Consider the following 14,336-nt stretch of genomic DNA (forward strand, 5'->3'; position numbering starts at 1 on the left):
CTGTCAAATTCACCAGCTGGGAAAAAAGCAGACACCTTCAGCCCTTTCCTACCCACAACTCCCAGTAACTAATATCTTGCACATTTACACATTCATACAGTTCCTGCAACAAAAGTTATCAACAAGTTGTTGCCTACATCAGAGCACTAGAGGTGGTAGACAGTCCTGATACTCTGAGAAAGGGGGATTTGCTGGTAGTTCTGAAGAGTGACTCATCTAGTTTTAGAGAAAGGGCACTGTTACTTGAGCTGCTTTAAATGCTGTCAGATCTAAACACTCTTCTCCTGGTCATTGGCATTTTGGTTATTGAAAGAGGCCAGGGACACAGGGACAAGGTTAGAAAAATGATGCGTGGGATCCAAGGTAATATCCAGCATCAGGCTGGATCATCCATAAACATTCATCCATGTTTATGAAGAGCTTGCTCCAAGAAGGGCTCTGACATTGCAGCATCCACATTTTGAGTGGCTGGGCCCCAACCTGGAATTCAAACCTGTTCCAAACTGAGGCACTGGGGTGCCATGTGGTGCCCAGAAGCCCAGTAGGTTATTGGTCCTGGCTGAGGAGGGGCCAGGAAGGCCTTGGCAGATCAAAGCATGGAGTTAAGAAGACCGTGGGAGGAGCAGGGATGGCTGAGACCTCTCCCAGGACATGAACGCTGAGGGTTTTCTCCCATCAGGTTAGGAAGGGAGCTCTGGTCTCCCATTCCCAGTGAAGCTGTAATATCTGAACTGTGAAGGCATCATCCTCTGGCAGCAACAGGTTAAGTATTAAGTAGAATGATAGAATGGCTTGTGTTGGAAGGGGACCTTCAAAGATCATCTATTCCAACACCCCTGCTGTGGGCAAGGACAAATTTCACTAGATTAGGTTGCTCAAAGTCCCATCCAACCTGAACACTTCCAATAGTGGGGCATCTGTAAGTTCTCTGGGAAACCTGTTCCAGTGTCTTACCACACTCATCGTGAAATATTTCTTCCTTATCTCTATTTGAAATCTACCCCTTCTCAGTTTAAAACCATGGCTTCTTGTCCTGTCACTACAGACACTGATAAAATGTCTTTCTTATAAGGCCCCTTTAGGTATTGAAAGGCCTCAAGAAGATCTTCTCGAACCTTTCTCATCTCCAGGCTGAACAACCCCAACTCTCTCAGCCTTTCTTCACAGAAGAGGTGTTCCAGCTCTCAGATCATTTATGTGTCCCTCCTCTGGACCCGCTTTAACAGGTTCAAGCCTTTCTTGTGCTTGGGACCCCAGAGCTGAAGGGAATACTGCAGGTGGGGTCTCACAAGAGCAGAGCAGAGGGTGAGGATAACCTCCCTTGACCTGCTGGCCAGGCTTCTTTTGGTGCAGCCCAGGACCTGATTGGCTTTCTGGGCTGCAAACGCACATTGCTGGCTCATGTCAAATTTTTCATCCACCAGTATCACTGAGTTCTTCTCTGAGTAGTTGCTGTTACTTTTCTGTGGGGTCCTGCTCTCAGTAGTATGTATATGCAGTGCTATCAGGCCGGAACAAAGCGTCCTCAGGATGTGCCTGGATCTCTAGGGGCTATGTGGAGAGCCTCGCTGAATGACACTTTGGGGACTGAAAAATCTTTGAATTTCCAGTGGCCAATGACAAAGCCAGTCTTCTTAGCAGAAGGGTTTTGCTGTTGCGTTGTGCAGGATGTGGACCCAGCTATGTAACAGGCACGAGTGAGGCACATGGCCAGGCAGCTCTGGGCATGCAGTCAGCCGAGGGAACATCTGGTTTAAAAAGGAAGCTGCCAATGAGTTGAGGTGTCTCCAGGTGTTGACAGTCACTCAGCAGTGCTTTTAGGATGGCAAGCTTCAATGTAGCATCAGGTCTGTTCACAAAAGAGTTTAGATATCAAAAGCCTTCTATGGAATTGGTCCCAACCCCAGAGTAGCTTCTCACATGTGAGCCAGGCCATGGGAAAGAAGAATTCCTTCCTTGCTCCCTAATATCCTTTCAGTAGTCAGATGACATTTCCTCTAGCTACAAATCATTCAAGTTTTTTTTTAATTAAAGTTTAAGTGGGTTTGGTCAGTGTTCCCAGGATATAACTGTACCCTGTGTGCTATTCCCCAGCTATATAGCAGAAAATAGCCATATGTACTTTTATGAAGGTATAGCATTAAAGGTACATGAAAGATATGCCCAATTCACAATTTTATTTAAGGAAAATTATTTATTTATATATAAAAATTATAGTATAGTGTACATTTCTGTGTAGTGTATTATGAATATCAGGGAAAATAATTGAAACAAAATTCATAACAATTCTGAAAAAATAGTGAAAATATTACAAGCTTAAGTGTTTTATTTCACAGTCCTACAATATCTGTATGTGGATATTCAGGTCTTAACTGTTACATTGCTTTACACCTTTTCTGTACATGAGCAACATGCTGTTTGCCAATATAATTCACAGGCCTAAACTCAGGTGACACCCTGTACTGTTGCAAATAGAGTTACAGTGCTTTTTCTGTCTTTTCAAATTGTCCTGGTTTCAGCTGGGGTAGAGTTAATTGTCTTCCTAGTAGCTGGTATAGTGCTGGTTTTGAGTTAGGTACAGGAAGAATGTTGATAACACTGACGTTTTCAGTTGTTGCTAAATCATGTTTAGTCTAAAGTCAAGGATTTTTCAGCTTCTGATGCCCAGCCAGCAAGAAGGCTGGAGGGGCACAAGAAGTTGGGAGGGGACACAGCCATGACAGCTGACCCAAACTGGCCAACAGGGTATTCCATACCATGTGATATCACATCTAGTATATAAACTGGGGGAGTGGGGGAGGGGTGGGATCGCCGCTCGGGGACTAACTGGGCATCAGTCGGTGGGTGGTGAGCAATTGCACTGCGCATCATTTGTATATTCTAATCTTTTTATTATTACTGTTGTAATTTTATTAGTGTTATCATTATCATTATTAGTTTCTTCTTTTCTGTTCTATTAAACCTTTCTTATCTCAACCCATGAGTTTTACTTCTTTTCCCAATTTTCTCCCCCATCCCACTGTGGCGGGGGGGAAGTGAGTGAGCGGCTGCGTGGTGCTTAGTTGCTGGCTGAGGTTAAACCATGACACAAATATTCTAAATTCTCTGGAATTTTTTTCAGTCTTCAACTTTACTTAAAAGTCTACTTTACTTTTTACTGAATTGTGTTATCAAATTCAAACTACAGACAGTTTTCTCCACTGTGGTTGTCTTATATTGTCCAAAGACAATGCAAAAAATTAAAAGCACAAAATTATGAAGAACTTTTAGTTAGTTTATGGAGCCTCACACAATTTCTACACATTGAGTGAAATGGATTTGGAGGGAGTAATAATTTAAACTTGATGATGTATTTGTGCACCCAGGCACAATGTCAAATTCATTGATTTTCAATCTGCAGAGAGAAGAATATAATTATCTGTGCTCTGCCAGGGAAGTTGAGGAAAATGCCTATGTACTGAGCTTTTCTAAAATATGAAGGCTTCTCATAAAAGAAACTGCCTTTTCTGTCCTGCTGCCTTTTCCAGAAGCCACACAGTCTAGTGCAGCACTGACCTATCTTCTCAATATGACCTTGAAGTGAGCCTTTCAGGGCTCTTTTCAGGTTACAGCAACAGCTGAGAAAAGAAGTAGCTGATTCCTACTGCTGCCAGGACTTAATGGAAACTCAGCAGGGGATGGCTAGAGAAATTAATTCCTTCTTATGTCCTCTCTCTGATATTAATGTCCCCTGCTCTTTGCTCCCTTCCCAGGGTGACATATAACTGAACCCTTTTCCTTGTCCCTCTCAAGTCTCTTTCTATGTACAAGCATAGCTTCTGAGGGAAGTAACACCATGTTGAACTACCACAGCAAGTGTTTTTAGTGCAGCAGTCTTTGCTTCACAAGATCCAGGATCCAAGGTAATGGAGACGGCCACAGTGGGATACATTAATAAAACTGAAATTCTCCAGTATATTTATTCTTGGTCAGACTCTGGCCCTACTCAACAGCAGCTGATTTTTTTCACTCAAATAGGTACAGCTGGGGCAGCACTATGTGTACTGAAGAATGTGGTCTTACATTTAAGTCAATTATGTATGTGTTATAATTCAAAGAGAAAACTCAGTGCAATTAAAGGTATCTTAATGATGTTCTTGTAACAGCACCCTCTGTCCACTTGAGTAGCAAGGAAAGCCATAGTTCCCAAAATGTTATTATATGAAGGAAACTGCACCATCTCAGTAGGCAATGCTGTAAACATGCTCCTGCAATACTTCCAGCATCTTGGCAGGAATGGGAAGCTGTATTTGTTCCAAAAGCAGGTGATAATTTAGAGAGAGCTTAGCTAAGAGCTTGAGAGGAAATCAGCCTCAAGTCTTGGAGGAAACTTTCAACTTCTGATGAACTCAAGGGCTGATTAAACTCTGACTCCCTATAAGCTACAAGTACTTCCTTATGGAGTGAGATTTAAATGATGACAGTTTCAATGTCAGAACAAAGAAACATCATAATGAAATAGCTGGAATGCAAAGCTAAATTCACTGGTCTAGATTTACCTTATTCAACATTGTGTGGTTGGCACAGATGCCAAAGTCAGAAGCTCAGCCTTCATGGTTTCCCTATAAGCTCCAATAGACCAGGAAGACTGAAAAGGCATGGGCAGGCAGCATATATATCCATTCACTTTAAGCATATTAGAGGAAAATCTCATTGCTGTGAGTATTTTTGACTACCATATAATTACATCCCAAGCTACTAGAAAAACTTTCAATATAGAAAGACATTTGAATGTCTTAGTTGTTTAAGAGGACCTTCATTAGTCCTTGCAAATCTGGTCATCCTGGTCTCACAGATCACAGCTGACAGCCCCATCTCAGTGACATCTCACAGTTCATTTCCTGTTCTAGAAGAATCCTCTTGCTGGCATTAAATTTGACACACTGAGAAAATAAGAAGAAACATGTTAACATTTTTATTTTTTAATTTGCCACTTGTCTTCTACCTTCACCTGAATAAGAATATATGAAAAGGGATAATTCTTTCCCTGATATTTTAGTAGTCACCTGTAAAACACCTTGTTCTTTGAAAGAAAGAGCTATAGACCATTGAAAAATGTTGCCAACATTTGACATTTTGACTAAACAAAACAAGAAGTATAAAGGAAGGGAATCAAGATGAAAAATGTAGCTTATTTACATATCTTACATGAAAGTGTATTGGTAAAATCATTCCAGAACAGCATGGTTTCATGAATAACTTGGACATACGTCAGAAGTTTGCCAGAACTTTCAACCCATGATATTAGCACAGTGCTTCATAAGTCTTCCAAGAGTAGATTTCTATATTAGCAGCCTCTTCACTGAGACTGGCTGTCTATTTACAGTTCTGGGTAAAAGCACTTGGTGTCCACAACAAAAACTTACTCAGCAGGGACTTAATCAGTATTGTCATTAGTGTTTTGAAATGGGAGAACACACAAAGACAATAGAAACACAGGCAAGAAATATTGAAGAGTAATTTAGCTGGAAATACTGAACTAAAACATATGGAAACAATAGCCTGAAACATTCTTAGGTAATTTTTGCCAAAATACCAGTGATTTTTTTTTTTGCTTTCTGCAGCTTTCAACCAAAATGAAAAATATTTCACTGATTTTTTTTTTAATTTATTTTTTTTTCCCATCTCTGCTCCTTGGTCACAGGCTAAGGATTTCAGGAATTGTCTCAATGATTACTTCTGGAAGTATTCTCAACAAAGTGGGCAGGGAAAAGTAATTTGGACTATGCTTGTAGAGGTTAAATATGGAGATGAGCGTCAGATGAACGTCATGGAAAAACACTGGACATCCAGAGCTTCTGTGTCACTGAAACTATCAATACAGATAGCACTTCTTTAATTTCCTGCAGTTGGAAAGGCATGGTGAAATCAAAGAAACTTTGTAGGCAGTCTTTTCTGGAGTTTTCTTCTTCTGTAAGAAGCAAAAATTGCAAAGATTCCTGTTCAGTCACTTGGCCACTCACATGAGCATACCCTGAAGGGATTTGAGCTACTCATCCTTTGTGGCAGCTTTATTTTCTTTTACAAAACTGATCTTTCTCCCACCAATGATTAATTTATATTTCTTGATATGTTGGCCTGTAAGCTTCTTGCAAAGAAGTTTATAATCCAAAGTCCTCAATTCTATTTCTTGTCTGCTTCTAAGATCACAGACACTAGTGAATTACACTGGAGAAAACTCTGTCTCGTGCTATGTCTTCACTAGTATACTGCACTATGCCAGGGAACATTTCCAGATATGGGAAGCCAATCACTTATACTGATAAAATATTAGCGGATCCACTGTCAAGCTTTCGACCTGTGCCAGCTACCCATCTCCTAAGCAGATTCAAAGGCATAACTGGACAGCTGGCATTTTCTGGGACCATTCCCAATACAGTCTGCATCCAGCCTCACCATTCTTGATACGGAAGTAGTTTACTCCTATAAGCATAAGCAGTCCTGTGCCAGTTGGCTTAAGTTCCTGGATATGTTTAATTTATTAGTGTATCTGTAATGCTCCTGTAGAAAGGTTTGGAGCAGCTACAAAGGTATCTGTTCTTGGGAAAGGAAGGACTTACTGGAAGAAGCAAAAATACCTTGATGGAAAAAAGGAAAGGAAATGGATCTTGCCTCTGTTAACTTTCTGCGGGGCTGGACTCCACTGCAGCTGAATGCAAAGCACAGCAGAGTCAAAAAAGAAGAGGCAGAATGAGAGTAGACCCTGGATACAGGCTGTCCTGCACAACAATGTGGTGTGGGCAAGGCTCTGCAGTGCTGACATTCCCATGGAAGAGGGAGGATTTGGGCATACTGAAAATAGATCCTTCTTGAGATGGAGACCAGGCAGCTGCCTCACTCTCTGCCACCCCTAAGACATGGCTTCCCCTCCCCCATGTTCTGACTGTCTGTGAGGCCGGGAGCAAGAAGCCACATCTTAGCAAGGCAGCACAGCTCAAGTAGGAAAGTGGAGGCATCTCAAGATTGCTAGTCTGTATCCCATTAGGACACCCCACCTCGCAGCACTCACCCATGTTTTTTTCTTGGTGTCATTCATCTGATGAACTGGAAACTTTACTTTAGCTGAAATAAGTGTGTGGATGATAAGATAGTGGTGGAAGTAATACACCTTGTGAAATACCATGCTAAAGTACTTTGGGCTCTGTGTAAAGGTCTAGAGGATTTTCACAGTGTATCTTGCAGGTGCCTCATTTGGAAGCTGAGGATGTATGGTCTGGGCAAATGGGTTACTGTGACATTTGAAAATTGTCTGGCCTGTTCAAGGGGTAGCAATCAGCAGCTAATTAGTAGCTAGATGGCTGGCAGCTGTTAATGAGAACAGTACCCCTGTGGTTCACAATGGGGTCCTTATCTTTCAAAATCTTCATCAGTACCCTGAGTGATGACACAGAATGCACCTTTGGCAAATTTGCAGCTAACACAAATCTATGGGGAGTGGCTGAACATCATAAATGGCAGAGACTCAATCCAGTGGGACCTTGATAAACCTGATGGTGAGGTCAACAGAAACCTCATGAAGCTCAGTAAGGAGAAATGCAGAGTTTTCCACCTGGGGCAGAATAACGCTGTATGGACAGGGAAGTGTCTTAGCACTAGCCCTGCTGGAAAGGATGTGGGGGTTTTGGAAGATACTAGTCTGAATGTAAGCCAGCAGTGCTTTCTCACTGTGAGGAAAGCAAATCCCATAGTGGGCTGCATTAGGAACAGTGTGTCCAACAGACTGAAAGAAGTTACTTTCCCTCCTGTACTTGGGGCTAGTACAGTCACACCTGAAATTCAGCATTGCATTTTAGGCTCTGCAGTTCAAGAGGGATATGGGAAAAACTGGAGAGGGTCCAGCGAAAGGCTACCAAAATGGCAAATGACCTAGAGCACATTACCTGAGCTACAAGCTCCCATCAAGTAGAGGGCAATGACCTGCCTTTACATCTTCCACTATTTCCTATCTGCACTTCCCTCAAGCCCTCTGCTCCTTTGGTTGGAATGTGTCCCCCCATAAAGTAGTGGAAAAGAAGCATGTTGTCAAAGGTGAGTCTGCAACTCCATGGCTTCTTTGTGAGAGTGACTGAAGAAAACAGTCATTGTATTCAGTCACTAGAATCCCTACACTTTCTTTGAGCCAGAACACACTGTTAAAGGCTTTACTGTGTGGCGGTGTCATGGTTTAACCTCTGTAGGCAGCTAAGCTCTGCACAGCTGCCTGCTCCCTCCCTCCCAGTGGGATGGGGGACAGAATTAGCAGGGTAAAAGTATGAAAACATGTGGGCTGAGATAAAGACAGTTTTAATAGGTAAAGCAAAAGCCATGCTCACAAGCAAAGCAAACCAAGGAATTCATTCAGTACTTCCCATTGTCAGGCAGAAGTTTAGGAAAGCAGACTCCATCATGCAGAATGGTGACTTGGAAGACAAACACCATAGCTTCAACTGTCCCTCAATCCCTCTTTCTTCCCCCAGCTTTCGTTGCTGAACGCAACGTCATATGGTATGGTATATCCCTTTGGTCAGTTGGGGTTAGCTGTCGCAGCCGTGTTCTCTCCTAGCTTCTTGTGTACCCCAGTCTATTTGCTGGTGGGGCAGCACAAGAAGCAGAAAAGACTTTGGCACTGTGTAAGCACCGTTCAGCAATAACTTAAGCATCCCTGTGTTATCAACACTGTTTTCATCACAAATTCAAGGCATAGCCCCATACAAGCTACTATGTAGAAATTTAACTCTATCCCAGCTAAAACCAGTACGTGCAGTTAGTAACTTTTGGTGCAGAAAAGAGGGCACTAATGATGTCTCATTTCCTCCTTTAAAGTACTGCAGCAGTGGAATACCAAAGCCATCTGTGGAAACTCATAACTTTTTCAGGCTCGCAGGTACCACTGTCAGTCTCACCATCTGAATTTCTATAGTCAAACCTGATGTCTGAGGATCACATTATCAGTAACTCCCAACCACTATGAGATTTGGTGGCTGTTCCTTGTTCAAACTAATGGCAAGAGTTTACTTAATGTAGCAGGTGAGCTGAAGCTCTCTCACTTCTTCAGGGACCCTGGGGTCTGTTTCTTTCTTTCACCCAAGTTTCCTATTGCACCTCTTTCTGACAATGTTTATTCTATCAAATGGCACTGAAGTCCCCCCCAGATACTTAATAAGCTCCAACAAGAAGCTTCTCCTGGTGTATCTTCAGCCTGTGTGAGCCCAGCCTCTTGCCCTTCCTCTGTAGATGAGCTCCAGAGGTGATGACTCTGCACATTAACTTGATTCCAGCTCTAGTCACCAGTACAATTTAAACCATTTTCTTCTAGGTTACAGGAAGGTCCTGGTACCAGATTTCTTCCCACCCTGAAAAAAAAAGGCCTCAGAATAAAAAAACTACAGAACATAGCAGGCAGACACTCCTGGCTTTAGAGCAAGACACAGCATTAAAAGTTTATCAGTTTACAGTTTACAAGAACACAGAATGCCAGCTGGGTGTTTAACTAGGAGAGTCAGGTTGGTGCCAATCTGTTCCAGTTGTATGAGGAGACGAGTCTGACTCACTGACCTGTGCTGCCTGTGGGAGAATGCAGCAGCAAGTTAAACCTTTGGGTGTGTCCTTTGGTGTTGAAAGTTGGGACCAGTAATAAATTCTCATCCCCTTTCATGTGAGAATTGCCAGAATGCTGCAGCTGCACACAAATGATCCTTGAGAGTGCAGTGCAGTCTGTGCAATCCCAGCTGGTTAAGGACTTGTGCTGACACCTGACTTAGTGGCACAAAAATAAAAGAATACTTCAGGGAAATGATGATCTGGCCTCAAAAGTCAGACTGTCTCTCTGTAAAATATATTTTCTCCACTGACTTTCTGCATAATGTTTTCTTACTTAAATGTTCCTCTGTGGTTCCATTTCTAAGAGGCTGGACCCCAAGAGCTTTCTGCAGAGCAAATACATCACACGCATTTTTCCTGTGGGACTACATCTATATTCTCTGAAGATTATATAGTGTACAGACTAAAGTCTTGGGGGTCGTCTTTACTCTTGCACCACAGTTATGCACTCATGAATTAAACAGTAAACTATTAACTGCAACTTCCAAAGAATGGGGCTTGGCAGGTAAAAACTGTTGCTGTTGACTGAGTTATTCTCCTTCCTAAAGCCAGTTTTGTAGATTCAAAATGCATTCAGACTGCTCTCCAGCCCTTGAAAATGCATACATGTCTTTTGTGCACATCCAGGGACATGTAATTCCCAGCTCCATCAGATTTACTTTTTGTTGCTCCTGCATCCAGATTTCTTCTGCTCATAGCTGTGCTAGCAATCCTGTACCACAGTGAACACAAAGAGTCATGGTGCAAAACATGCCAGAGATATTCCTATCTAATGCAAATTGGAGCCAGGTGATGAGAAAGCAGACTCCAATGATAACCAGGGCTACCACCATGCCCAGTACTGTGCTTTGAGCTACTGTAGTCTCAGCTAGACAAGAACTGATTCATGATGGCAAGCAAGCCCAAAGCCTTTCTGAGTTGGGAATTCAAGCTCCCAAAAAGTAGAGGGCAATGACCTGCCTTTATAGCTTCCACTTTTTCCTATCTGTAGTAATAAAATGAAGCCTTTAAAGAGAGCCACAGAATCAAAGTAGCTGTGTAACAGGCAAGAAATCTCTCAGCCAGTCTCCTGCATCCCTACAAGATATTGGGATAGCAGATAACATATGAATGTTTAGGGGAGCTGGTCTCGGCATAGGTGAGTCACGAACCTACATAATCTAAAGGATATTAGAAAACTAAGTAAATAGCTGCATTTTGATAGGAAAATGAGGGCACTGGTCTACCTGCTGGAGCCTTTTCTGTCAGCTTCTGGCTGACAGTTACTTTAAGGAAAAAATATATCACACACAAAGTGATAAAGTTTTTGCTGAAGTCATCAGCAGGGCAGGTGGACAGCAGGCCAGAGCTACAGCCCACAAACTTATCTCATGGGGATGGCAGTGAAAAGTCAGCAGGGATGCCAGGATTCAAGAAGAAATACCTTTTCCCCATGTCATGAGCTGGCCCTCCCTTCATACTCATGTGCACAGTCTTGCCATAATTGCTAGAGTTATTAGCGTCCCGGATTTAACTTGGAGAAGAGGCAGTCAGAGTGTGCAAGAGGCTTCTGGTTTCTGTGTTTGCAAACTGGCCGTTGGTGGATAGAAAGGCCCCTGAGGAACCCCCCAATATGCGGGTGTGAGTCCTGCCTTAGTGTGCCAGGGATGCTTGTGTGGGCAGCCTTATTGCTGCCCATTGCTGGCTCAGTTATGCTGTGGTTGTCTGGACTGTAAGTGGTGAAGGTTTGTAGTAGGTCTAGTCCTGCCCTGCTGAGAAAATTTCAGGTAAAGATATCTTTCCTGATCTGCAATACAGGAGGATGAAAAAGGTAATGAAGAGGGAAAATGGAGGATAATTCCTGTGCTTTTGCTGGACTGGCAGGGCAACTTGTCAGTCCTTGAGACTTAAAAGATATCTTGGGCATCAGCATTTAATAGCTGTTTCTGAAAGTCAGCAAATACTAATGTGTTAATTAAAGAAACTAGTAGGAAATCCCAGCATGAAAGAGCTTCTCTTTGTATCTCCTCCATCTTGAACAGTACCAGTTCACCAGGACAGAATGTCACGAGTTTCCCTGTTGCCCTGGGACAGACAAACCATCTAAGTATTTTTTGGAAAATGACTGGGTTTTGTGTGCTGCTTCATGTGGAAGCAACAAGAAGTATGATGTCACCTTTTAAATTGGCAGAGCTCTTGTGATAACACTGCTGGGACATGGGGAATACCTACCAGCCTTCTGGGAGAAGCCTCTACTACTCATTAAATCCCTTGCATCTAAAGACAGTTACAGATGTACCAAAATAGCTATGGTTGCTAGGTAATCTGCACCATAACATGAAAATTTGGATTGAGTTTGTTGCTGCCTTGATAACTGAGATGGTAACTTAATATTTGATCCACATGTTCTGTGTGACACTATGGTAAATACAAGACTCCTCCATCAGTTCAGAGGTAAGATGAGAGCACAACAGCAAAGAGCGACTGAAAATAAGAGGTCAGAGCATGTTGTGGTTTAACCCCATCCAGCAACTAAGCACCACACAGCCACTCACTCACTTACCCAGTTTACATACTAGACGTGCTGTCACATGGTATGGAATACCCCATTGGCCACTTTGGGTCAGCTGCGCTGGCTGTCTCCCCTCCCAAATTCTTGTGCCCCTCCAGCCTTCTCGCTGGCTGGGCATCAGAAGCTGAAAAATCCTTGACTTTAGACTAAACATTACTTAGCAACAACTGAAAACATCAGTGTTATCAACATTTTTCTCATACCTAACTCAAAAACACAGTACTATACCAGCTACTAGGAAGACAATTAACTCTATCCAGCTGAAACCAGGACAGAGCATTAGCAGAAATCCTGTATGCTGTGGGTTTCCCAAACAGGCACAGTGATGTTGAGTGCACCAGCTGTGGTACTTTCAAAACTGTTAGGGGAGCACTGATGGCTGTGTATGAAGCTCTGATGACACTTCCTTTGAAATATTCTGTACTGTCCCAGTTGTACATATTCAGAAATTACTGACTCAAGCTGTACAGGGTACAAAGAGAATTTGTGAGACCACAGGGGAATACAGAAGCTCCCTTGAGGGAGGAGCCTGGAAGAGTTCAACTTAGCAAAGGCTTACTATTGCAGGGCAAAGGCTTAGGTGGGAACAAGCACTGTAAATAAATCTGCATAACTCTCCTGACAGCTTTTGTCTGAGGCAGCAAAGCTTGGGTCTACTCCTGGAGATCACTGCTGGATTCCCATTTGATGTCCCACTGTCCTGGTTTCAGCTGGGATAGAGTTAACTGTCTTCCTAGTAGCTGGTACGGTGCTATGTTTTGAGTTCAGTATGCGAAGAATGTTGATAACACTGATGTTTTCAGTTATTGCTAAGTAGTGTTTAGTCTAAAGTCAACGATTTTTCAGCTTCTCATGCCCAGCCAGCGAGAAAGCTGGAGGGGCACAAGAAGTTGGCACAGGACACAGCCAGGGCACCTGACCCAAACTGGCCAACGGTGTATTCCATACCATGGGACGTCCCATCTAGTATAGGAACTGGGAAGTGGGGGCGGGGAATCGCCACTTGGGAACTAGCTGGGTGTTGGTTAGCGGGTGGTAAGCAATCGCACTGCTCATCATTTGTACATTCCAATCCTTTCATTATTGCTGTTGTTATTTTATTAGTGTTATCATTATCATTATTAGTTTCTTCTTTTCTGTTCTATTAAACCTTTCTTATCTCAACCCATGATTTTTACTTCTTTTCCCGGTTTTCTCTCCCATCCCACTGGGTGGGGGGGAGTGAGTGAGTGGCTGTGTGGTGCTTAGTTGCTGGCTGGGGTTAAACCACGACATCCACTCAGGCAAACCTACTGGAGGGACCAGACATCCTTGAGCTTCAGCTGACCCCATACAGGAGCTGCTCACCAAGCCCCTGCTCAACTCCAGACCTGGAGCAATGTGCTGCAGGGTGACCACATCTGCCCAGCTGCCACACATTCATGCCACCATACTTGCTCCTGCCTCTGTCCAATATGGCACTTTGCTGGCCCCTCAACACCCCCAAAGGCCGTTGAACATGTCTCAGGCCTGCCATCAGCCCCAGTCATTCAGTTCCTCCTCTCTCCATGATGTGCCAGCATAGCGTCCTTCCTCTGGAGCTGCTCCTTTGCTTCTGGGCCTTGGTCCGTGCCCAAGAGGCACTGACAAGCCACCCACTTGCTTTCAGATGGGACAGATCCTTACAAAGCAATGCTATGGGTTGTTGCCTCCCTGGGCTCTCTGTCTCAAGCACTTCACATTGACGACTTGCCAAATTCGAAACCAACAGCAGCCTAGAGCCAGTATCACTGGGCACAGCACGAGCTGCCTTGTCCAGACAAGAAGAGGGCCCCAGCTAGTCCTGGCTCCAGCAGCTTTCCATCCACTCCATGAGCGCACAGCGCTTTGCCTCCTGGGTGCACGCTCTGCCCAGAGCCACAGGCAGTGGCTGCGTCCGACGCTGCCTGTGCTCAGCCTGCCAGCCCGTCCAAACGGAGGGACATCCTCCCTCCCAGGGACCAGCGCCTGCCCTGGCACCGGAGCAGCAGCACCTGGGCTCCGGGCTCTCCATGGCATGGCCTCTTTGCCAGCTGCTGACCCTGAGGGGGACCTACCTGCCTTGCTGCTGCGTGTCGGCTGGTGGTGACAGGCACGTCAGGACATGGCGGTTGCTCTGGGTCAGCCCAAAGGCCAGCCCAGAGCAGTA

This window comes from Buteo buteo, chromosome 13, assembly GCF_964188355.1.
Source record: "Buteo buteo chromosome 13, bButBut1.hap1.1, whole genome shotgun sequence".
Classification (NCBI taxonomy): Eukaryota; Metazoa; Chordata; class Aves; order Accipitriformes; family Accipitridae; genus Buteo; species Buteo buteo.